Source organism: Caretta caretta, chromosome 9 (genome assembly GCF_965140235.1).
Source record: "Caretta caretta isolate rCarCar2 chromosome 9, rCarCar1.hap1, whole genome shotgun sequence".
NCBI lineage: Eukaryota > Metazoa > Chordata > Testudines > Cheloniidae > Caretta > Caretta caretta.
In genome coordinates, this window is record NC_134214.1 from 31,255,132 (window position 1) to 31,281,198 (window position 26,067).

Genomic DNA, 26,067 nt, shown 5'->3' on the forward strand with positions numbered 1-26,067 from the left:
GATGGAACCCATATCCCTATCTTGGCATGGGAGCACCATGCTGGTGAGTACATAAACCGCAAGGGGTACTTTTCAATAGTGCTGCAAGCACTGGTGGATCACAAGGGACGTTTCACCAACATCAATGTGGGATGGCCGGGAAAGGTACATGACGCTCGCATCTTCAGGAACTCCAGTCTGTTTCAAAAGCTGCAGGAAGGGACTTTATTCTCAGACCAGAAAATAACCGTTGGGGATGTTGAAATGCTTATAGTTATCCTTGGGGACCCAGCCTCCCCTTTATGCCATGGCTCATGAAGCCATACACAGGCAGCCTGGACAGTAGTCAGGAGCAGTTCAACTACAGGCTAAGCAAGTGCAGAATGGTGGTAGAATGTGCATTTGGATGTTTAAAAGCACGCTGGCGCAGTTTACTAACTCAGTTAGACCTCAGCGAAACCAATATTCCCACTGTTATTACTGCTTGCTGTGCGCTCCACAGTATCTGTGAGAGTAAGGGGGAGACGTTTCTGGTGGGGTGGGAGGTTGAGGCAAATCGCCTGGCTGCTGGTTACGCACAGCCTGACACCAGGGCGGTTAGAAGAGCACAGGAGGGCGTGGTGTGCATCAGAGAAGCTTTGAAAACCAGTTTCATGACTGGCCAGGCTACAGTGTGAAAATTCTGTTTGTTTCTCCTTGATGAAACCCCCTGCCCCTTGGTTCACTCTACTTCCCTGTAAGCTAACCACCCTCCCCTTCTCCCTTCGATCACCGCTTGCAGAGTCAATAAAGTCATTGTTGCTTCACATTCATGCATTCTTTATTCATTCATCACACAAACAGGGGGATAACTACCAAGGTAGCCCAGGAGGGGTGGTGGAGGAGAGAAGTACCAGGAGGGTTGGTGGAGGAGGGGAGGACAGGGCCACACAGCACTTTAAAAGTTTAAAACTTTAAAACTTATTGAATGCCAGCCTTCTGTTGCTTGGGCAATCCCCTGGGGTGGAGTGGCTGGGTGGCCAGAGGCCCCCCCACCGTGTTCTTGGCATCTGGGTGAGGAGGCTATGGAACTTGGGGAAGAGGGCGGTTGGTTACACAGGGGCTTTAGTGGCGGTCTGCGCTCCAGCTGCCTTTCCTGCAGCTCAGCCATATGCTGGAGCATATTGGTTTGATCCTCCAGCAGCCTCAGCATTGAATCCTGCCTCCTCTCATCATGCTGCTGCCACCTTTCAGCTTCAGCCCTCTCTTCAGCCCACCACTTACTCTCTTCAGCCCGCCACCTCTCTCCTCCCGGTCATTTTGTGCTTTCCAGCACTCTGACATTGTCTGCCTCCATGCATTCGTCTGTGCTCTGTCAGTGTGGGAGGACAGCAAGAGCTCAGAGAACATTTCATCGCAAGTGCGTTTTTTTTTTGCCTTCTAATCTTCGCTAGCCTCTGGGAAGGAGAAGATCCTGTTGTCCTTGAAACACATACAGCTGGTGGAGAAAAAAAAGGGACAGTGGTATTTAAAAAGACACATTTTATAGAACAATGAGTACACTCTTTCACGGTAAACCTTGCTGTTAACATTACATACATAGCACATATGCTTTCGTTCCAAGGTCGCATTTTGCCTCCCCCCACCGCGTGGCTAGCCCCTCCACCATCCCCCCATCCCCGTGGCTAACAGTGGTGAACTTTTCTGTTCAGCTACAGGCAAACAACCCAGCAGGAACGGGCACCTCTGAATGTCCCCTTAAGAAAAGCACCCTATTTCAACCAGGTGACCATGAATGATATCACTCTCCTGAGGATAACACAGAGAGATAAAGAATGGATATTGTTTGAACGCCAGCAATGCTTTGTTCTACAATGATTCCCGACTACGTGCTACTGGCCTGGAGTGGTAAAGTGTCCTACTATGGTGGATGGAATAAGGCTGCCCTCCCCAGAAACCTTTTGCAAAGGCTTTGGGAGTACATCCAGGAGAGCTGCGAATGCCAGGGCAAATTAATCATTAAACATGCTTGCTTTTAAACCATGTATAGTATTTTAAAAGGTACACGCACCAGAGGTCCTTTCTCCACCTGGCAGGTCCGGGAGGCAGCCTTGGGTGGGTTCGGGGGGTACTGGCTCCAGGTCCAGGGTGAGAAACAGTTCCTGGCTGTCGGGAAAACTGGTTTCTCCGCTTGTTTGCTGTGAGCTATCTACAACCTCATCATCATCATCTTCCTTGTCCCCAAAACCTGCTTCTCTGTTGCCTCCATCTCCATTGAAGGAGTCAAACAACACGGCGAGGCAGTGGTGGCTGAACCCCCCCTAAAATGGCATGCAGCTCATCATAGAAGCGGCATGTTTGGGGCTCTGACCCGGAGTGGCCGTTTGCCTCTCTGGTTTTCTGGTAGGCTTGCCTCAGCTCCTTAAGTTTCACGTGGCTCTGCTTCGGGTCCCTGTTATGGCCTCTGTCCTTCATGCCCTGGGAGATTTTGACAAATGTTTTGGCATTTCAAAAACCGGAACGGAGTTCTGATAGCACTGATTCCTCTCCCCATACAGCGATCAGATCCCATACCTCCCGTTCGGTCCATGCTGGATCTCTTTTGCGATTCTGGGACTCCATCATGGTCACCTCTACTGATGAGCTCTGCATGGTCGCCTCCAGCTTGCCAAGCTGGCCAAGCAGGAAATTGAAATTCAAAAGTTCGCGGGCCTTTTCCTGTCTACCTGGCCAGTGCATCTGAGTGGAGAGTGCTGTCCACAGCAGTCACAATGGAGCACTCTGGGATAGCTCCCGGAGGCCAATACCGTCGAATTGTGTCCACAGTACCCCAAATTTGATCCGGCAAGGCCGATTTCAGCGCTAATCCTCTTGTCGGGGGTGGAGTAAGGAAATTGATTTTAAGAGCCCTTTAAGTTGAAAAAGGGGCTTCGTCGTGTGGACGGATGCAGGCTTAAATCGATTTAACGCTGCTAAATTCAACCTCAACTCCTAGTGTAGACCAAGGCTGAGACACAAACTGACAAAAGCGAAGAAATACAAAGTTAGCTCTATCACTGCAACCTGTAATCATACTCAGTTGAGAACAACAGGATGAAATAATATCAACCTTCACCTTTGAATTACAGTAAATTTGCAAGTTTGCTTCACATCAAGGTTAAGCATACTTTGGCATTGTGATATCTCACAGGTATTTTTAAAGACAGTTTAACCATCTTTTTAAGGTGCAACTCTATAATGGAACAGTTGTGGCGTACACATGCAAATGCTCCCCTTCTGCCCTTTCACATCACTAGGGTCCCTATCCCATTAATAGCTGCACTACTATGCATCCCTGTGCCCCCTATTCTATTGCATCACTTTGCAGTTTCAGGGCCTTATCTGGGGAATTGCAGCCACTCCTACAATTTTTGAATAATGCGTTGTTTTCCAGTCTCCAAGGGCCAGGGCTGGTATAGCTCCATTAAAGTCCATGGAGCTACATGAATTTACTCTGGCTGAGAATCCGGCCTTGTCAGTCTCTACATTAAAACTAATCATGAGATAGCCATAAACAAAAGTTAAAATGACTCCCATGTAATTGTTTGGACTCCTATCTAATCAGAAAAGGAAAACATTACTTCAGGGTTCAGTCTGGTGCCAAATTTCAGACTGGAGCCAAATTTTATGATTGAGTTGTAAGTGCCTGGAAAATAGGCTGCCTAATGGACATGGTGCCACAATGTTAATTTGTACATTGCAAATGGGAGTGCTATAACACATAGCCAGAATATCCATTCCAGTGGATATTAGCCATACTGGCTGCCTCACTAGGATCCAAGCTTCATTTGGCGCAAGGTATATTGTTTTTCTGTCTAATCTCCCTTGGATTTATGCTAAAGCTCAAGCCATCCACTGAACAGCCACTCTAGTTATCAGTTACTCTGCCTAAAAATCTGCCCTATCTGCTGACACTTTTTGGACTTGTAGCTAAAATAAGAAACAATACTGGCAAACCCCTTAAATGCTCCTCAATTTCTAAATATTTGACTTTCCAGAGTTGCTAGTTGGTTTGTTTATTTTCATAATGTCCTGTTCATTATAAAACAAATCAAATTATTTCCCCGCCCAGGGAAAATATATATCAATCCAAAAATGATACTAATTTAATCAGAATCTATCACCACTTTAGTTGGATTAGAATTGGTGTGAACCTTTCCAACTGCCTGAGCAGGACAAAATAAATAATCCTGGCAATTAGATTTGAAAGTTTTACCAACTGGAATGCCAATATTCCTCCTTGTATCCAATGCTCAAGCCATTCCAAGGACTAATAAAATCTTTCTGAGAAGGCCAACAACTAGCTTCCAAGACAACAGTAATGGAATGCTACTTGCTATAAGCTTGATTAAAACAGACAATGGGTAAGGAGTAGAAAAAGGAAGAATATCTGGCCTGTGCTTTTGTATAAAGCAACTGTCAAATGCTGAACACAGAAATGTTTCCTCATAAACTGTAAAATTCCAAAAGCAGTCAATTTATTTCAGTTTGATTCAATCTATTTTTAATTGTAAATGACTGAAAAAGGTTACAGCATGTTCAGATATGGAGATATATTATTTATACTTTCAATTAATTCAGGCTGCAGCAAAACAAAGGAAAATATTCATGATACAGTGTAAAGGTCACCAGATAACCAAGACAGGTAAAATTGTTGTGCTGTATTCTACATGTCCTATGGGTACTGTCCATCTTGTTATGTTACTTTTTGTAAAATGGTCTGATAACTGTTATAACACTCTCACTGAGAAGAAGCATGCTGTACTAGAGTAGGTACACATTTTAAGATCTTAGTTTTAGTCAGACTTTTCAAGCATCCTAGATTTTGTGGAATGCTTCCTTTCCTGCAGTCACACTAGCAAGGCAATGGTCCATGGATGAGAGAAACAGCCTCATGATACCCTTTGCCTTAGGCAAAGTTGTGCTGGGCTGAGAGCCACAAGGCCATGAGACTGGAGCTTACCTCTTCCACTACCTGGTGTTTATGTTTCTGTGCACATTAAAACCTTTATTATGAAGCATGGTCTCACAGCCGAAGACAGAGGTAATATCTATCACCCAATTTTACAAATGAGTGATTGTACAAGGTGACTTCTGGTATAACTGGAAATAGAACCAAGGTACTTGACTAACCTATTGCTAACCACTGCTCTAACCAGTACTCCATACTCCTTCCAGAGCCAAGAACAGAACTCAGGAATCCCAATCCCCAACCTACCACTACCATCTAGCAAATAGCTGGGTGACTCATTGGCAAAGTGTATGTCATGTCCTCCTCTGCTTGCTGGCCCACAGAGGGGCTAACCTTTACTTCTTTAGCTCAAGTGGTAGATGTCTAAGTTAGGAATGGTTTCAGAGTAGCAGCCGTGTTAGTCTGTATCCGAGTACTTGTGGCACCTTAGAGATTAACAAATTTATTAGAGCATAAGCTTTCGTGGGCTACAGTCCACTTCATCGGATGCATAGAATGGAACATATAGTAAGAAGATATATATACATACACATAAGTTGGAAGTTGCCATACAAACTGCGAGAGGCTAATTAATTAAGATGAGCTATTATCAGCAGGAGAAAAAACTTTTTAGTGATAATCAAGATGGCCCATTTAGACAGTTGACAAGAAGGTGTGAGGATACTTAACTTAGGGAAATAGATTCAATATGTGACATTAGCCACGCCATCAGGGGCTCATTCACTTGCACATCTACCAATGTGATATATGCCATCATATGCCACCATTGCCCCTCTGCCATGTACATTTGCCAAACTGGACAGTCTCTATGCAAAAGAATAAATGGACACAAATCTGACATCAGGAATCATAACATTCAAAAACCGGCAGAACACTTCAACCTCTCTGGCCACTCAGTAAAAGATTTAAGGGTGGCAATTTTGCAACAGAAAAGCTTCAAAAACAGACTCCCATGAAAAACTGCTGAGCTTGAATTAATATGCAAACTAGATACCATTAACTTAGGTTTGAATAGAGACTGGGAGTGGCTGGGTCATTACACATTTTGAATCTATTTCTCTAAGTTAACTATCCTCACATATTCTTGTCAACTGTCTAAATGGGCCATCTTGATCATCACTACAAACGTTTTTTTCTCCTGCTGATAACAGCTCATCTCAATTAATTAGCCTCTCACAGTTTGTATGGCAACTTCCAACTTATCTGTACGTATATATATAACTTCTTACTATATGTTCCATTCTATGCATCCCATGAAGTGGGCTGTAGCCCACGAAAGCTTATGCTCTAATAAATGTGTTAGTCTCTAAGGTGCCACAAATACTCCTGTTCTTTAAGTTAGAAATGTGAAGGTCTTGGATGCAAAGCTGGGGACTGACCGGTACAGGGAATACCTGTGGTTGCATGAAGTACCATTTGTGTTTTGACAATTTTCTTTTTACAACTCATTTATTTAAAAACAGTTTTTATAGTTAAAAACCATTATAATGTCAATTATGGAGTGAGGTGCAACAAAGCATATGGTGTTCCCCATTTCAGTCATCTGTCACACATTTCAGTTGCTTCCTTCACACATTGGCAGGTTTGAAGAATGAGAGGTATGGTTCTTCTCCTGGGTCTGCCACTGTTCCTGGAGAAATCATGACCTCTATCAATGTGTTCCACCATTGTACCACCTACGTCCATTGGGGGTGGGGTTGGAGGGTTAATTAATGTCTATATAAATGCACATATAAATGTTAAGGCTTATATTTCCTTTGCACTGCAGTTCTAAGAACAAAGGGACACCTTCTGCTCTCAGTTATACTGGTGTAACTCTGGAGTACAGAGCTAATGAAGTCAGTAAAGTTACTCTGGATTTACAGTGCTGTTAGCAAGTCAGCTAGAGTAGAACTAGCATGGTTATGTCTCCACAAACTGCAAACTAAACCCACAGCTTCCATGTAGATGTGCCCTAAGATGTCCACAGGTATCAGTTCTAGAGGTGGTTTTTATGTCCGCTAGGAACTGGATAAGAACATAAGAACAGCCATACTGGGGCAAACCCAAACTCCATCTAGCCCAGTATCCTGTCTTCCAACTGTGGCTAATACCAGGTGCCCCAGAGGGAATGAACAGTACAGGTAATCATCAAGTGATCCATTCCAACTAATTCTGCAGAAACCCAGAGAGACCTTTGATTGCCATAATTTTTTGTCACCACTGAGCCTGACCAAATCTGAACCAGCAAGTTGTAGATGAAAGGTTCGATTATCCCAGTACTGAATCCTTAAACCAGGCAGTCCCCTTTACTGCATATTTACCAGCATGACAAAACCTGCCAGGATCTTTTTGCTCCTACTGGCTCCTCTTAAAAGTGAGTTTGTTTGTTTGAAGAGCTTATACTACTGATCCATTGACTGATGGAGGATTTTACACTTCCTGGGTGATGGTAGTGGTTTATCTTTTAAATCTGAACTATATAAGGCTTAAATACGTCACCTCTTGTGCTCTGAATGAAGGAGAAGCCCCATTCCAGCTCTTGGATCCCAGTGCGAGAAGTGGGCTGGAAGAAACCCAGCTGGATCTTTGCCTCCCATCCCTTACCCATGCCACTCCTGCCACTGGGAATCCTAGAACACCCAGGGGAAGAAGGCAGGTTTCTCAGGATTTGCCTCCAGGTGCTTCTGCTTGGCCCCAAGCCCACATAGCTTGGGATGGCGTTGTGTAAGTTTTGAAACCCAAATCAGTCAGATCATCGTCTTGTTTACTCATGTTAACGTTTGCTTTTTCTGCTAGTTTAAAATATAACCACATTTATACCCTGCACATATGTGCTTTATATACATCAATCTGTGGAACTCCATGTCACAGTTCCAGCATATCTGCATCTGTATATTTCCTCCTCCACTGTCTTTCTACAACACCCACTTAAAAGTTTCTAGCTCACAGCCATCACCTCTCGGGTGGAGACCTGCACCTCACTCACTTCTGACTGATGTTTTCAGAGTACATATCTACCTGATCAACACTGTGATATCCTCAGCAAGCCAATTTGCCCAAAAGGCCAGCATCTATGCTTTACTTTCTCTCCATAGGCCCTGACCAGTGAATTTCCAGCAGTGACAAGTTACCCCACACTTCCTTCTAAGCATGCACATTTATTCTTAAAGTAAAAACATTACAGAGAATGTATATAAAACCATAAAACAAACTAACAAGCTTACCAGAGTTTCCCTCCAAATTCAACATAGGGCCCTGTTAGATGTCAGTCCTTCATACCTACAAGTGGGTTTTCCCTGTGGTTACAAGTTCACGTCAATCTTTAGATCAGGAACCAGAACAAAGACCCTGAGTCAGTTTAAATTTGGGCTATTTAGCCCAAAGTTCTTTCTTTGTCCGTTGATCTCTGGAGAATCCCAATTAAACCAGAATCTGTGACCCTCCTCCATGGGGGGAGGAAGGGGTACCTCTTTGGAGGTGTTACAATAACCTGAGTGATTTGCTGGAATCATCCCCTACTGTTTTCACTTCCTGGGGGAGCTGTGGTAACCTTATCCCCATGGAGTGCTTACAGTCTATCCCACAATGATACATAGACTATTTGTACACTTAATACAATATTATCTCCCAAAGATATTGCAAGAAGTTGCTTTGTTTGTCATACTTCAACCCTCATGCAGGTTAATTATTAAAATTATTCTAATCTGAGAGGCAGGACAGGTGACATTCAGTCCTGGACCAAGTGCAGGTTTGAAGTCGTATCTGTCTCATGACCCATCAGATGCTTTATAGCATCAGAAAGAATCACTTTTCTCAGATTATAAGGGCATTCACTGGATTATGAGATATTTGATTTTACAACTGTGACATTGTTATGTATGCATGGAAAAGTCATAGCATATAATTTTAATAGGTTTGAAACATTTATATTTATTTACTTATTAAGTCCTGTATAGCTGCATACAGGCTAGTGACATTCTAGGCTTTCCAGGAGGAGGAATGTGAACAAGGGTAAAGATAAGATTTTTAGAAATTTTAAATATTTACCAGTACAAATTTCTGAGGCTTCTGGTTGTAACTAAGGCACCATGGCTCTAATTGTGGAGGAACACAAAAGATATTAGTACTAATAACAATTGTAAAATTTAAAAGACAAAAACTAAAGTAACTTTTCTCTAAAATGTGGCATAAACAAAATACAAGGTGGTGTAGGGTGTTATGAAAGGTTTCATTGACATGAGTTTGGAATAGCTACATTACTCATCTGTGTGTATCTGTACATAATTATTGTATTAATTATTCTTTATCATTAGGATAAATGCTTCTTAAAATAGTTCTTTTTCTAAAACAATTATTGCCTATTAATGTGAAATTATCTAATCATTCTCTATTTTTTTCTTAAGCCAAATTTCCATTAGAAAAAACAGACATGGGCAAAAGAAGTTTTTTTAATCAGAGTTAGACCTCTTGCTGGGTTTTGTGATAATTGCTGGAGCTTCCTTCATTATCCGCTTGGACTTTAATAACAAAAGAAGACAAGTGTAGAGCCTATTTGGCTTGAGCTAATTACTAGCCATTCCCTGTTCAATTTATGTTCAGAGGAGTGCAATAATCATGACACAGTGCATTAGCTCTCTCACTGCCAGATACTGCCATAGTGACTGCTAATTGGGAGGGCAGATTCCGGTAAGGAATAGTATTTTACCATACTAGTTTAGCACAGTCTTAGTTGTATCTGCTCATGAAGAAACTTTCACCGCTATTTCTTCCATGCAGTCCTTGGTATTTAACTGAAAAGTGCTAGAAAGATAACTATTCCTTTTTTATGTGGAGGGGTTTAGGAAACTAAATTTTTTCCACTTCATTGCAGATGCAAGTGACAGAGCTCTGAGTTGCTTGCAATTTAACAGTGTTTGTAATTAACATTTCAGCTGCAGTTAATTAAAAAAAATTGACCAGAAAACAAAGAACTGATGAGGATGAAACAAATGGATCAACTCACCTGGAAAGAAAGCACTGTAGTGTCAGTTTTTTGATTAATATATATATAGTAGAAGTATAATACCACGACTAAGCCAACATATTGCATTTCAGCAGACCCTGTAAATTAGAGTACATATGCTTATATAGTTGTATGGTGTAGCTCCGTTGCAGGGCTATTTACTGGTGCTAAGCAATTTGGTCCTGATTCAAAGCCCAGTGAAATCAACACAGCACATACACTGGCAGGGATGAACAAAATTGTGAAAGTAGTTCACACTCATTCTTTCCACCAAGTCCCAAAGAGTTGTGATGGGGGAAGCTATTCGTGCCTAAATACTCCAACACAAAAAGCCCCACAAGACTCCGTTGTGTCACCTCTTTCCTACAATATGCACAGAGTTAGGAAGTACTCTGAGATGACATGTGCTGCCATGCTAGTAACACACCATTGATACACAGCACTTTCCATGTGATATCTCAGAGCACATAGGAAATTGGAACCTGAAAAAAGAACAACAGTCCTTGAGGTGAGCCTTGGTTGACTGACTGATGTTAGATGAAAGAGAGAAAGACTTCAATGAAATAGTGAGTGCCACCACTTCACCCTCATTTGAGGGCATTTGATCCTGGTAGTTAATACAGTGAACAGCCAGGGCTCCTGTGGGACTCATTATTTAGACACTAAAGTCACCAAAAGTGCCTTCTTCCATGGCTAGCAAGAAGACTTCATTTTTTCAGATGTAGAGCTGGCCACAGTAGTTCATACCTTTGCCATCTTCAGGCTTCGCCATTGTAATTCCCTCTACCTGAGTCTAAAAAAATCACTAAGAAGCAATAGCTGGTGCTTAATGTAGTGGCTTATCTCTTCAGCAGGTAAGCTCACAAGAGTGCGTTATTGCCAGTGCTCCACGATCTGATCCACTTTGCAGTTCTGATATTGATCTCTAAAGCTCTTAAAGAGATACAGTCATGCTATCTCAAGGAGCACCTCTTTTTCTGAATAGAGGTGGGCGAGAAATAGTTTTGAAAAAATTTCCCGTCCCAAATTGGGACAAAAGTCAAAATACTGGAAATTTTTGCGCAGTGACAAACAGTTTCAGTTTGGGTCAATTCAAAACATTTTGTTTTGATAATTTCTAAATGCTTCACTTCACTTGACTTTTTTTTAAAACTATAACTATATCAAATTGTTGGATCATATTAAAGAAGTTCTGTATTAAAATCACAAATGAGTTTGATTCCCCATAGTTTAAATTCCAGGGTATTACTAATTAAGAGGTCTCTTGGTTTTTGGTACTGTTTCTCTCCCTCTATGTGTGAAACTTGCAAGCTGCTAATTGTGTTAGTACATTCTAAGACAGAGTCTGTTCTCAAAGCAATTCACAGAGAGAGAGACTCAAAGCAATACTCTAACAACAGAAACAGCACCCAGAGACTCCCCACCCTTTTGTTGTATTAACAATTGTGATTAAAATAGAGATAGAGGATGTATGTGGATGGATGCTTGGTGTGGATAATAACTGAATGATCAGGGAGGTGCCAGCCTAAGAATCCAGCGTCCATCGGCTGAAGAAGGCGTCAAGTGGAAATAACCAGAGGACCCCCCGGAGGGCAGACTGGAATCCACCCAACAGCCTCAAGAATGGGAGAACCAAAGAACAAGATAACATCTAGCCGCACGGAGCTGTCAGGAATGTGCCATCTGCTGATTGATTCAGCAACACCATGATGAAGCAATTCCCATAGACTGGCCTAGGAAGAAATTCCTATAAAAAGAGACTCTAAAAAGTGAGAACTTTGGGGTCTGATTCTGCAAACCAACTTCCAGGAGCATCAGATGAGCATCTGACAAGGCCCTGCTCCCTCCTCATGTCCAGGCCACCTGGCCAGTGGCTTGGCATGAGCAACTCTAAGGCTGGTAACTATGATAACAACCTTGCAGAACGTGTGTGTGTGTGTGTGTGTGTGTGTGTGTGTGTGTGTGTGTGAATAAATATGAGATTGAATGGAATGTTATAGCTATAACTAACTGCTAACTATGATAACAACCTTGCAGAACCTGTGTGTGTGGGTGTGTGTGTGTATGAATGAATGTGTGAATAAATATGAGATTGAATGGAATGTTATAGTGGTAACTAACTGCTTACTATGATTCTTTCTGTATTCACAATAAATGTGGTATTTTGCCTTTTTCCCTTTAATAAGATCCTGCTGGTTTTTATTTTATTGGTACAACAAAATTTCAAAACAAAAATTTGTTTTGAACCAGGAAACTGGAATTTTTCATTTGGAAAATGATTTGGTGTTGACAAATTGACCTTTTTCAACAGGAAAATGGTTTGCTGAAAAATCCCTGAACCACTCTACTTCCAAGACCTATCACCATGGCAGCTCTCCTCATCCCACACACTACGACTAACAGGGTCCAGGTTTAAACTTGATGGAGGTGGTTCTAGAGTTTATCAGTAGGAAGCCCCTGGCTTTAGAACACTCTCCCAAAGTAGACCAGGAACAGTCCTTCCCTCCCCGTCTTGTACAACAAAGACTCAATACTTTAAAAAAGCATTCCTCAGAGAACCAGAACAGCAGAAACTCTGCAGTGTGCCCTGAAGTAGAATGATAGAGCAAAAAGATTAGAACGGAAAAGTATCCCTTCTATATAGTTCCTGCTGTTTTTCATAATTCATTTTTCCAGAACTTAGATAGCATATTGGGGGCCTGTCTACACAGTAGGGTAATGTGCGCTACGGCAGTGTGATTTCTAAAGTGTATTAATGAGTTGCACATTAATTGGTCCATGTAAAAACTGCTGGTATGCACTAAAAGTTCCAAAGTTGGCTTTAATATACCATGTCTTATCACACTTCAGTCATGCATATACTATGTCAAAGAAGACTAGAAAACTTCTATTGTTCATCAGCAGGGTCTACACAGGCCATTTAATGTGCAACACATTAGTGCGCTTTACAAATCACATTCCTGTAGCATGCATTACCCTACCATGTAGAGGCACTGCAAATGTAGGTAGGTAAGTAGAGAGAGATTTACAGCATTTGCAGGCCCCGGTGTGGCATCACAGATTGACATTTCTGTCCCTAATGTCATCAGCCTGTTTACAAGTGGAAGTCCTCTCCAATCAGACATCCAGTCCTGGTGTCCCAATAGTGAACAAAGTATGACACCCATAAAAACCTTTTATTTGTTCCTGACACTTTTAGTTATTTGCTCACCTGCATTTGTAAAAAGATATCCAAAAGTTGTATGATAGTAGTTGTTGCTGGGATTATCAGCAGTTTCTTTGCCACACAATAACACCAGAGAAATGTGATATCTGCATGTTAAAAAGTGCATTAATGATGGTAGTATCTGGTTCATGCAATATGATTGCATTCAGATCCAATAATATCTAGAATTTTGGGTGCCAGAACAATGGTTTCCTATCCTTCATGTTCCCTTTGTTTTACCCCATATGTTGGTAAAGTGCTGGGTTCTTCCACTGCATGTTTATTTTTAGGACTCCTTTTGGAGAAACTGGACTTCTTACCCAGGGGCCCATCATTCTTCATTTGTTGTAACAGCTGGGATCATTGACTTGTTAATTAATTTATAACATAAAAGCAAAGACAAGAGAAACCACTAATTACTGTATGTGTTACAGGTATGCCAAAGAAGTGGTATTTCTGTGCTCTGCAACAACACATCACTGTAGCTTAATACCTGAAATAGGTCTCCTTGTTTGATACTGCTGAATTGTGCCATGCAGTCACATTGTATGACTTCAGGTATAGCATAGCAGGAGAGGTACATCATAACAAACAAATCATCAGAGCTCTTCTGAGCTCTGAGACATCCATGTTCCTAATTTACATTTCAAAAGAGTATATGGTGGTGAAAAAATAAAGAAATAATTTGCTGTTACTAGATAAGTGCTTCTCCAAGCAGGAAACTCAATGCCAGGTCTGAAAAGTGTTCTGATTGTAATTTTCTTTCTGTGTTAGGACAGGCACAAAAGACATTTAAAGCTTCAACATTAAAAGCTGTCCAGCATTTCTGCAATCTTTGACAGTTAAAGCACCAAGTGGAATAGCAGGTTGATGGGCTCAACTGCCCTGAATCCTTAGCACAAAACCAGGTACCCTATAAATATATGCTGGCTGGCTACAATACAATCAATAGAAGAGAATAACGTAGATTCCATGAACTTTTACAAATTACTTTGTCACAAAGTGTATTCTGTTACAAATCCCATCTCCTGAAACTTCTCCACAGAAGTTTAGAGGGTACAGCAACTTTTAAGTAGACCTTCAGGTTACAGCCAAATTCATCAAACCTGGCAGAGAGAGGTGTAATTCACATCTTCCCATCCCCACCTAGTCCCTTACACAAGAAGTACTCACCTTGATGGGAGGAGGGCAAGGAATATTATAGTCCCCTGTTTTCTTAAGGGGCTACCACCACATGGGGACCTTTAAAATCCACAGCAGCCCCATCAATGGAAGTCCCTGAAGGGGCTACACTGGCTGTGTCTCCACCCTGGACATTGCTCCCCATTTTGGGGGCTATACGGACATTACTCAGTTGAGAGAAGGGGAGGTTGAGGCCATTATGCGCTGCCTCAAGTTTCCCCTGACAGGTTTTCTGCTAGTGGGTGCCACCACATGGGATTATACAAGTGGAAGCCAGCATAGATCCTTGATTGACTGTAGCCCTATAATTCTTCAGTTTGCATTGAGATGCTGGGGAAATTGCAGCATTCCTATTTTGCATTTTTTTAAATGAGAATTGATAAGCCTCATAAATTTGTGCTTTTAAATATTCCCTCTTTGAAGCTGCCATTGATGCTACCGTTCTTCTCCATAAAATGCCAGTGTATTATTACAGATTTTTACTATCACCGAAGCTCCAGTTTGGGTTGGGGGGGCCCGAATTGGAACTGCCAAGGAATCTCATTACAGAACAAATGGTAATGCTTCCCAGCAGATAAGTGGCATTCATTATGTTACCTCATTCTCGGGACAATGTCTGTAATGAGAATGGGGAATTGCAAAACATGAATTCATTCCCATGATGATGACAGGGATACAAATTGAAAGTAGTACAACTTTAAACCATTGCCATTAAATGTTAAGGCTCTCATCTTGTGCTGATCCTTAGATAATGTGCCAGCCAAGGCTAAACTTTCTCATTGCTGAATAATAAAACCCAGTAGCCCCTGGCCTGAGTGACCTCTCTGTCACCAGTCTGATGACTATTTGGGAGAGAAATAATTAAATCTTTGGACTCAGTACTGACCCTCGCACCTCCAAGTGTAAATGTAAGCAGTCCCAGGCTGTCTCTGTCCTGTGAAGCTATGTTATCTGTTCATCCAAACCTGTGCATGTGGTTCTTTCCCGCATATTTACCTGGCACATGTTACATTCCATAATTACCCTACAAATACTTATTTGCATATAATGAAGCAATTATGGACATAGTTTAGTAACCATAATTGAAGTCACCAAGTAATTCAAAGATTAATTGCCATATAATTTGAAGGTTTTAGATCTCAGTGCCTAGATAGTTTCTCTGTGACTATATGCAGCTAATGTAGAAGGTGATATTAAAATAAAAACCATATAAAAAATCCCAGGATCAAAGTAAACCTCTAGTTAAAAACAAGTCCATCTTTGTTACATAATTTACAATATACGCCATTTAACAGACCTAGTGAAATCAAGTGAAGACAGCTTATTTCAACACTGAAGAATTCCTCTTGATCTACAGTGAGGGGTTCACTAGACAGGAGGCATGTACTAACATTATCATCATACTCATATCAAACACAGTATGGAACACCCTGGGTGTTCAGGAGCTGCGAAGGTCACAGCTCACAGAGACCTCTTGGATGTCCTGGCATTAAGGTCTCACACAGATTGCAAGAAGCTCAACCATTAGTTTATAATTCATATGGAATTAATAGCAGTTAAAGTACAATTAAGAGGTCCAAGTCAGAGTCTCTAGAAACAGGACTTATAAATTTTGCACCAAGCAGAATTCTGAAAGAGACACTATCCTGGTCCTAACCTTCCAAGATCAAGGTAACATGGCAACCCTAACTACCACCCCAAGATAACAATATACAATAGTGTTATTATTGCAAGCTAATGTGGCTTAAACATTTCTGGCCATCATTGTTTCCAAGGAAACAATGGCTAACCTCTCTCAGCATTCCAAAACATGCAATATCACATGCGAGCTTGCACTCACGATTAATTTACAGCTCATCATAAGGTTTTGAATTCATCCTCAATAGCCAACTTTGCCTCTCAGCCATTACGTTTTCCTTTCAGTTATCTTTGAACATTTAATGATTGATTTCACCCTACACCCAAACAGTGGAAAAGTAAAAATCTCTCTATTTAGCTATTATCCTGTCACCCATAGATTTCTGTATCTTGACTCAGATCGCATACAGGTGGTTACATCTTATACTGAGTCAAAGAGGGGATAGAAGAGTCATAGCAAGAATTGCTTTATTTCCTCACTACACTGGTTCTGGAGCCACCGAAATGAGCAGGTATTTCTAGAAATCCTTGACTTACATTTAAAAAGCTGCCTGTTGATTTTGTGAACCAGAGATGGGCCATCCTCAATTTTAGTGTTCGTCACCTTCTAACATTGCTGCCTAAGCAGAGCAAGAACCCCAGAAGTTTATGAACTAGGAGATCATGCCCAAGCCTGAACACAAAGTACTCAGGTGTCTGGTAACATGCCGTGACTAAAGTGATTGTAATGGACAAAGTATGATGCAGTTCTTTTGTGATTAGATTTTATCTTCAGATTAGGGATGAGCATCACCTGGGCCTCTCATTCCCCATCACTTTTGTCCCTACCTGTGATCTATACTATACATTTTCCAAAATCCTATTTTCACCAAGATCACTCTAAAATTAGTTGCAGGTAAATTTAGAAACAAAAGGCCAGACTCAAAGCCCCTTACTTAGTTGTTACTAAGCCAACGGCCTAATGTGGTGCAAATCTGATTTCTGTTATGCTGTTGTAAATCTAGACCAACACCATTTAAGAACAATGGGATTATAGTGGATTTACATGAGAATAACTGAGATCAGCATTTAGCCAAAAAAATCACTTTGGGATTTGGCTATTGACTTAAATAAAAATTATGCCTGACTAAGTACTGAGAGGGCTCTGTCATGCTGATTAGGCATCATTCCCAGTTTGGGATAGTGCAGAGCTTCTTAGACCCCTAAGATACACAGGAGAAGTGCACCCAGAGATATACCCTTAAAATAGCACAGCGTGCACACCCCTCCTTGGTCAGCTAGCTCTGCCTTTTCTAGGGTAGCTAGCACCCATGGGTACACTAGTGAGGAGCAACACTTTTCAGCAGGGGAGGACAAAGACAGCAATCAGGGCACAAAGGACGGGGTCTCACTGCATTCTCCCATTCTTGCCTGTGCATCCATGAAGAGATTGGAAACAATCTGGATCTAAGTAATGACTTCAGGATTTGGCCCCACTAAAACAAACAAACAAACTTTCTTCACACAGCATGTAGTCAGCTCGGAATTCACAGCCCCAAGATGGATCTGACTGTATGTGGTATTAGAAAGGACTGGATATTTTAACAAACAAACATAACATTTGTAGTTATGTAAATAAGTTTAAACAAATCTCATGCTGCAAAACACACATATAACATTGCATCGGCCAGGAGGCATTCCCCTCCCCTTAATCATAATTGGCTAAGGAAGGTGAATTATGGAAGGTTTCACCTTGCTCCGGACCATTGGGTATTGGCCAATGACAGAGACGGGGTGCTGGAGCTGATGAACCAACAGTCTGATTCACTAGGACAAATCCAGTCTCTGTTCCACCTCAGTAACTGGAGATCACTGTACCACTGTGACTGTACTAAGGTAAGTACAGACACATTATTTGTAAATCATATGCACTATTGGATTTGGGGTTGGGACTGTTTTGAATCTGTAGTTTGATGCTTTTTAACTCAGCATTAGATTTATCAAGTCACTTTGCCCCAAGGTTACAGCTGACGGAAGAGAACTGCTTTCAAATGATTTATTAGCCTGTTACTGATACACCTATAGTACCATGAGGGTGCATCCACTGCATTCATGATCATACTATTGTCCAGAAACCCACAGGGGGAAAAAGGACTTTGAATGGTTTTATGTGCATATCAAATATTGCAATTTTTTAACAGAGTTAATAAAATATAAGCCCCATTTATTTACTTTCAACATTTCTTCGGCCTCTGAAGTCTTCTTCTCATATCAAAAGTTGGTCTCTGTTGTCTGTCACATTGTTCACAGATACTGGGTCTCCCTAAGTGACATGAGACTGAGTTCATTATAATCGAGCTGCCTTGGTAAATTCAAGGCATAGCAACAACTTCACTGACTTATCAGTGCAAGGCAATAGGTAGCTAACAAATTTAAACTACTTGGTTCTACCTGTACAGTATGTTAATTGCAATTAATGATACTAGAATACCAGGAAACAGATCTTGAGGAAAGCCCAATGACCCGTTATTTTAGGGATTTGGGTAGCCTTAGGGCAGAGTAAGCAAATGGCATTCTCCCCATGTGCTAAAGAGTACAAGGATACCCTCTGAGAGGGATCAGGCAGTGTGCAGGTCATGTCAGTGACCACTGATGGGAAGGGGAGTTACCATAACTCTCAAGAATCCCAACCCACTTCTTCTTAGTATATGTGCAAAGTGCTTCAGGTGGCAGATGACCAGGATTCATCACTGAATTTGATCTGCTGGTTGGATCATTAGCTTGCCCATCCTGGGCCAGATACAGACGGGGACAACCCACTAGCCAGCTGGTGTCTCTGCTCTATCTGCACAGGGTGCTCTAATGTCCCTCACTAACTGTGAATTAAGACAGCAACTTTACTGCATTTTAGCTACTGTTTTCCATCTCAACACTTTCAAATGAAAACTAGGGAAGTGAAGCGTAGGAGGAGGGGCCCATTTCGTTTCCTGCTTGGCGCTGCCTGAGTTTCTCATAACACACAGTAACTGAATAAATTAATCTTCAGATAAAGGTACAGATCACAGCATGCTCCCTGGTTTAAGCCTATATTATAGTCTTGAGGGAAATGATAGCAGTAATGAATAATGTCAATTCAATTTGAAGTTGCAGTTGAAGTAAATGGATTGTTAATGAAATGTTGCTATTTGTCTCTGTTTTGCATTGCTTAAGTCGATAAAGATAAGTATTTTAGACTATGAGAAGAGGGATTTGGCCTGTTAGGTTGGAAATCTAATTAAAAGGTTTTTCTCATCATAGATTGCATTCGAACTTGAAAACACAATTAGTTAGGAACAACTATAATTCACACCATCCTGGGGGGAAAGAGGGAATGTTTATTTGTTTGTCAATAGACTATTGTATAGAATTACCACATACACAAAAATCAAAGCTGTGCTAAGAAAAAGAGCAAGCCTTTTTGTTTAAATAGTGCTTTGAGATTCAAGAGTTCACGTGAACCCAAGTACAGCAAACTACAGTTTGAGCATCTCATTCAGAGCATCCCCACTTAGGAAGCTTTACATTTTCCCAATTGATTTTCATTTCTCTGCTAGTCAGGGATTCCTCCAAACCCAGGGAATCCTCAGCTAGCTGGGTAAGACAACTTTACAATCCTCTTGTGCCCCCAGCACAGCACAAAGTTGCCATGGTGGGAAATCAGAATCTGTCCCTCTATGTGCAATGGCAAGGAGCTGCTGTCCCTGTGAGAACCATGCTTCCCCCTCTCCCCCATATAAACATGGGGTGGGGGGGATTTCAGAAGCACGAAGCACTAGCCTAACTTTGCTCCTCACTGAGATTAATGGTAAAACTCCACTGGCTTCAGTGGAAGCAGAGTTAGGCCAACACTGAGCATTTTTGAAACTCTCATCCCTAACCTTCATATTGTATTAACATACTAGGAGGTTGTGTGCGTAATAGAAACTGCAAAGCAAACTCAGATACATGTAGAGGGCCAAGCAGCATGGTCCACTGAAAAGTAGCCGGAACCTGTGAAGAAATTAATGGAAGGTTGACCAATTCTCACCAAGTTTCTGCCAAAGGGATGACAGTTTAGCAGCTTAGCCTTTACCGGAAATACAAGAAAACAGCACACTCTTTGTGCTACATATTTTGTGCACACATTCCACTTGCCAAGGCTACATTACGCAAAGCAGATTAGCATCATGAAAGATTCTCATACTCAAAATAAAGCAAATTGGAAAAGTGGGTGGTATTCTGTATTCTTTCCATTCTAGTTGAGTTCAAATGTACGCAGTTTTGATGAATTATTAAATATAAGAGTTCATTAGTAGTGGCTGAACAATTGTTTTCTGAGGCACAACCACAATACAATGCATTGTGGAAATGGAAATTTTATGCTAATCACCAAAGGCAGAGTGAAAAGATTGAGCCTGCATAATTTCTCATTGCTAAAACTGTTAGCCAGCTGTAAATGTCAATGATCCTTTTACAGACAGCATTACTTTAGGCATCAGATCTAAATTTGCAACAGACCACGACCTCAAAACAAACTTAAAATCAATCTCACCTCTGAACGTTCTTTTCCTAGCATGAACTGATACAAACATGGTATGGCTGTGAAAGTGTATCTAATGGCCTTTTTCCATTTCAAATTTCAATGGGCCAAGTTTACCACTGCTATTCAACTACAACAAAACATTCCTTCATTAAATAGTCCTAATAATTTCAATGAGTCAGCTCAAAGAGGAAGGTGCTAATGAAGGTGGATATGAATGGCTGAATCTGGCCTTCTGTTTCTATAAGCTACAAAATTATACATTTGTAACTATTTTAATGGGAGGGAAGCAATGTAAAATGACACCATCTTACTCATAACTGGGTGAGCACTTAATAACAAATCATCTATTCAATTAATTTCCCTTTTTTTCTGTTCTCAAATCTTCTGCAAGCATTACAATTTTCTCAAAAGGTATTTCTTCAAATTAATTTGCTGCCTAATTGAATAATTTTTGGTCTGGAAATAGTTACAAGTGTTCACAACACATGCGGTGATAGTTAACTTTGACAGATTTAGGTATGATTGATTCCTCCTCAGTGTAGTTTCTAAAAGAGTTAGTCTCCCTTGTAGTCCATTGCAATTACACTAACCATGCTTCTTCAGCAGTTACCTGTTTCCAAATGCTAAGATGTGACTGCTGCCTACTTCCTATAGTTAAAGACCAAACACTTCAGTTTATGTGAAGCCACTTCCACCTCAGTTAGGTCTTAGAAATCTAACTCAGCCTTGAAGTTCTGTTATAGGTAGAACTTTCGTTTTACTTGATGTATTTATGTGATTTCTTGTGAGGAAATAAGAAATAACAGCTTGTGTGGGGCCAATATACACAAGACTAAATGAGTTGTTTTGGTCTCCTATTATTCAGATGCCTATTCAGCCATGAAGGATCTAAATCTGAAAAAAACCTAAACAAAAACAAAGCTTGGCTAGTGTTCAGAGTAACTGATTTCAATAACTGGCATCTCCTGCCAGTGGTAGCCAACAGTCCAGAGAGATTCTGGAATGGAACAGCCCTAAATATAAGCCTTTGGTGCCAGCTACCAGAAATCAGACCACTGAAAACAATAATGATAATCAGCAGTTTGTTTAGAAACCTCATGCTCATGCCTGGCCATGAAAGATATAGCAAGGAGCAAATATTTCAAAGCAAAACCCCACAGCTATTTAGCAGCAGTGTCTGAATCATACAACTGCCTATTAATTACTTGAACTTATCAGAACAGATAACCAAAGAAACAGCTATGGAAAAGAGCTTAAAAAATTCAACATTACACAGGACACCTGTTCTTTTTCACCCTCTGTCATCATGTAGGATGCTTAAAATAAAATAAAAAAGTCTCCAAATTTTTTGCAGCTAAAATATATGTAGGCAATGACAGTTTTCTTTTACATATAGGCTACAGCTGCCATACAGATTTTGCCATTCAAAGCCCAAAATAGAAATATCATTCTGTGGTGCCTTTGTTAGTTGCAAAGTTACAGGAGCCTGCAATACTGCCCCCTCAATCACAATATTCATCATCTCACAGTTTCACGTGCTTCAGTGATCCCATTGCAAGCAATTGATTGATTTGCCATTTTACCATTTCAACATCTAAATCTGTCACCGTGCATTGTTTGAAAGTCTGTATTAATCCTCAGCCTTTCCTAGTAACTCCCTGTCCTATTACATGGCCACCACAACTTTCAATTGCTGCCCACCCATGCTTCTCACAATCATTTTCTGAATCCTGTATTCCTCACCTATGTTTTTAGCCTCACCTTCCCCATTCCTATATCATCTATCCTTTGGTCCCCACATATCCTTTTTTCCATCCAAAATCTCTGTCTTTTTCTCCTCTCCAACCACCTCACTATTAGTAATTCTTCAACCTCTTCATACACTCATAAATCCTCCTCTTATCTCCACTTCTTCCTCCGTACGCTTCTCTTTGTCTCTGGTGTCACAATCTTCATACTACAATCCACCTCCTACTCCCAACCCAGCCGTCATCCCTGCCCTATCAGTCTTCTTTGGGTAACTGTTCTCCCTATCCCATGCCTTTGTCCTTCCCTGAAATGCACTCCATCTATTCTTCTTTACCACTCTTCATCCGCATGGCCATTTAAATGTGGTCACAGTCCCATTGTGACTGGACACCTCTCTATGTAGCTGGCCTTCTGCTGCCACCAGCACATAGAGGATGGTTTCCTGGAAAATGGTCTCTTTTAGGCAGATGTGAAATATTATAGTGTTGTGATGCCACAGTCATCATGTCAGAACATGAGATTGCCATGTGACATAATGTTGCTGGCATACAATATTGCCAAACTCAACTAGTCCTTAGTGCAAAGATTTCTATGTAATTTTGTCTGGACAGTGACCCATTTCAGATCTAAAAATACAGGACAAATACAGTATTTGGTTCAAATTCGACTTTCATTTGCAACAGCATCCCTAAGATAGGAACATAAGACATGAGGATGGAAAGGACTTTCTGGGTCATTGAGTCTGGTCACTTACCATATAACCCCATCATAACTCCTATTGGAAGGCTGCTCCATAATCTCACTCCTCTGATGATTTTTATCTTCATCTAATTATCAACCTAAATGTAATCATGGCCAGTGTTTACCCATTTGTTCTTGTGCCAGCTTTGTCCTTTAGCTTAAATAGCTCTTCATCCTCTCTGGTGCTCACCCCTATGCACGTATTTATAGACAGCAATAATATCCCCTCTCAACTTTCATTTTTCCAGACTAAATAATTAAAGGCCTTTTACTTTCCTCTCCTAGATAGGCTCCTTAGTCCTCTGATCATCCTCTTAGCCCTTCTCTGCATCTGTTCCAGACCAAATTCATCTTTCAAGTTAACCCCCTCCTTTGGATGTCTGTGTGTATCCTGCTTTATATGGGCCAGATTCCAATACTCTTATTCCACATGTGCTCCCATTAATGTCAGTGGCCTGCTTGTGGAGTGAGGCGATACTCAAGGTGAATAAAGGAATTGGAGTTTGGCCCAAGGGATGTGTCATGTAAGTTCTTCAGGGCAGAGATAGTTCAGTACACAAGTATTAAGACAGATTCAAGTACATGGTCAGCACTAAACAAATGATAAGCAGTAACAGCAACAACTATTGCAATCTTATGTAACTGTCAGCAAAATGTTGCCCTGTCAATGCAATTTGTAGGTTAAAATAACAAGTTGTTCAAAAGAACAGAAATTATGGCAACTAATTTAAAAATTCTAATAATTTTATGTGCTCAACATAGGACAGCATAAAAGGAACCTGATTTTCTTATGGTGGTTGTTCAGCACTTTCTGAAAATCAGGTCCCTTTAGGATACCTTAGGTTGCTCACCCAAAACCTGAGGTACCCAAATCAACAGTCACTTACATTTCACCCTGGACCAAGTGAAGGACAACTTACATAAATAAGTAACTCAGATGGGCACTGTTATAATTTTATTTCCTTTTATTAAATACTGTCCCACTAAATCTACAATTCCAAAGTATCACAAAGACTTTTAAGTGTACAAGCCCTATTAAAGACAATGAGATTTGAGCAGCTAAAAACTAACACAACTTTTGAAACTTTTAGTAAAATTCTAAGCCTACAAGTTAAAAATCAAACTGGCAACTATTTTTTAGCTCCCCAGCCCTGCCTTCAGGTTTGGTCAGTATAAAATATTCTTAATCTTTGGAAATTATTCTTAACTATTTTAAACAGATTTCTGTTGTCTCTTACATCTTTTCATTTCCTTTCATATAAATATTTATGTCAATTTCAAGATTTAATAAGGATGACCAAGATTAGGGGTAAGGCTCAATGAGATTTACTAAATAAAATCTTTAAGTTTTTAAGGCTTAGCAACTCTTAGGTACAGTCTGACACCCAGTATCATCATAAAAGAGTAGAGAAAATGCTGAAGCACTCACATTATTGGGAAGACACCCCTCTGTTAACACCCATGCCATATTAACGCAGGTATTTCATCATATCTTCGGGCTATCTACAAAGAAAATACTGTCCACAAATAAGTTACATATGACACCTTTATTTCCTTTATAGAGTCTAAATGAATACTGTGATTAAGATTTAAAAAGTACAACATGAAGGATTATTTTACAAGGAACAATATAAAATGTATTGGCTTTGGCACAGAATATTTTATTAAAAGCTGTTTTATAATTAGTTTTACAGCAAACCAAAAAAAAAAAAATCATTGCTTTCATATAATTAGTCTGTCTTTTATACTTCAGTGATGGAGAGTTTTGTCAACCATAATAAGATCAAAATAGACTTTTCTCATCCTTTGCCTTGAAGTAATGATTTTAAATCCAGAATTTAGAATTTCGTATCTGTTGAGATTTCTTGCTGCTTATTTACCTATCTTCTTTGCCACGCATTTCTCTTACCGTACCTGGAGCTCCAAGCTACTCATCAATCCAATTATAAGTCTGTCAGAAAATAAAATATACAGACTGTTGCACCACTCATCTTACTCTTCTAACTGCTTCTTATTCAAATGCATTAAACACTATTGGCATTGCTAAGCCTTGAAGACCCTAAACTGCTGTTCATTTTGTAAATTCCTCTATGTAGCAAAGTAACTGTTACTGAAACATAAGCATTTCTGCTATTTACATTTTTTATGTAAGCAGCATTGCTTTCCAGAGCCAATGTATATGTAATAGTCTATTTTTAAGGCACTGAAATCTGAATTGGCAGTCAGACTGTTTCCCACTCCCCCGAATTAGTGATCTGCAACAAAACCAATAATGTCTCTTCAGTTTATGGACAAGAGTTTAATGTAACAATTACTTTAAACAAGGCTAGGGATAATCCACAAATTTTGGATTCACCTGGGTAATAAATACCCACTATTACTGCCATCAAATACCAAATAAGGATCCAGGTCCTGATAGCCATCATCTGGAAAGCCAGTGAGAGAGACTGCGGATGGATGGACTCAGAGGCTGGAGTGGTGGGAGGTGACTAGGAAGAAGCAGCTAGAGAGCTTTGCATCCAGTAAAATGGTTCCTAATCATGTTATCTCAAAGCAAGCTACTCTCAGCCCTCTTCCTGATCTTGCTGTCTCTGGAAGAAGTAGATGGTCACTGGCTGTTTTTCAGTTCTTCTTTTTTCTGTGATCCTGCTGGTTCTAGAAGAGAGAACCACATTAGCAAATCTGAAGTAAGGACCAGCAGCCTTCCCTAAATATTTCTGCTGCAGCAGAATCTAGGGGTGGACAGTACTTCAAAGTACAATCCCTTGTTACTTTTCTGTGTGTGTGTCTGTGATTGATCATGCCTGAGCACCAATGTGTTAAAACATGTGAGCCAGATTTTCAGTTGGGTATGTATAATTGTCCAGGTACTTGGCATATGCATTCTTAAATTATGCATTCATGGGGGAGGTGGGGAATCAGATGCTTGCTCAAACACGTAGATAGAAAGGTGTCTGATTGTACAGGTCAGGCACAAATACCTGACTTGTGTGCATCTGATAGGCATATGCAAATGTTTGAACACAATTACTAATTAATATCTAACTCTGATAACCTGA

General features: G+C 40.6%; 1 long non-coding RNA gene across 1 annotated transcript in view; it reads right to left on the minus strand.

The window, feature by feature from the left end:
* Positions 1 to 807: 807 nt before the first annotated feature.
* The window catches only part of LOC125643112 (uncharacterized), a 61,558-nt gene continuing 36,298 nt past the window's right edge, over positions 808 to 26,067 (minus strand). The window contains exons 2-3 of the long non-coding RNA XR_007358604.2: positions 2,030 to 2,977; positions 808 to 1,456 (exon numbers count right to left, since the gene is read on the minus strand). This is a non-coding gene — a long non-coding RNA (uncharacterized LOC125643112). The remainder of the gene's footprint in view (positions 1,457 to 2,029; positions 2,978 to 26,067) is intronic.